Genomic DNA, 1,037 nt, shown 5'->3' with positions numbered 1-1,037 from the left:
TTTTTTTGTGTACCCCCCCTAATGTATCAAATATATGAGACCTTGGTTAGACTGCGGGGGAAAAGGGACTTTTCAGTCCTATCCCAGCAGGATAAACAAGGTATATTCTATTCTATTCTATTACCTCCTAAAAAAGAGTAGCTGCCTACTTTTCCCAATAGAATCCTACTTAGTCTAGTGCTTTAGAGGGTATAATACACAGACCAAGAATGAGAGAAATTCGGGTTCGACTGCAGGTTGAACCATTCTTTATCCTTTTTAATTAGCGCATAAACAAAAAAATATATTGATTAGTATTGGGTAACGAAGAGATTACTTCGTCATGTTGAGATTCTCACAAGTAAAATGGAATGTTATCCACTCCTTTCTCTCACCTTAATCACTCTGCCCTGATTATTTTTATCTACACTCCACCTCATTATTTCACTTTCTTATTTTCCTTGGACTTCAGTTTCATTTCTTCATTTTCTTTATATTAATTCGCTCATTAATATTTTCTTCTTCTTCACACATCACCTTCTTTTTTCTTGCTATTTTCCTCCAATCAATTTTGCCTTTCCCCCCTGTTCATTCTCATTCTTAACATTTCACTTTCCTCATCCTATGCAATGGAGCAGTTGCAAATGGGTAAAAATTATAAATAAATGGTCGATTCCTATGTAAAAAGTTGGGAAAAATGTCAGACTTTACGCAGTTGTTTTTTTCGTCCGTTAGGTAGTGCCACTATGCAAGCGCGCTATCGTAGGAGCAGAAAGAACTGCGCAGAAACGTATGCGCACAAACACATTAATGCGTTGCCTGCGAGGGAGCTTTGCTCGGGACATTTGATGTGACGTCATCGAAGAAACGTATGCGCACAAACACATTAATGCGTTGCCTGCGAGGGAGCTTTGCTCGGGACATTTGATGTGACGTCATCGCCTACGGGAGCGTATGCCGTGACGTTAAAGTTCACGATATACCGGTATTTTTTAAATCGATTTATCTCGGGCTCTAGAAGTCGTAGGAGAAAAAGAAAAATTCCGTTGGTCCTCATT

This window comes from Diaphorina citri, unplaced genomic scaffold (assembly GCF_000475195.1).
Source record: "Diaphorina citri unplaced genomic scaffold, Diaci psyllid genome assembly version 1.1 scaffold4278, whole genome shotgun sequence".
Taxonomy (NCBI): domain Eukaryota; kingdom Metazoa; phylum Arthropoda; class Insecta; order Hemiptera; family Psyllidae; genus Diaphorina; species Diaphorina citri.
Note: the sequence above shows the minus strand (reverse complement) of the source record.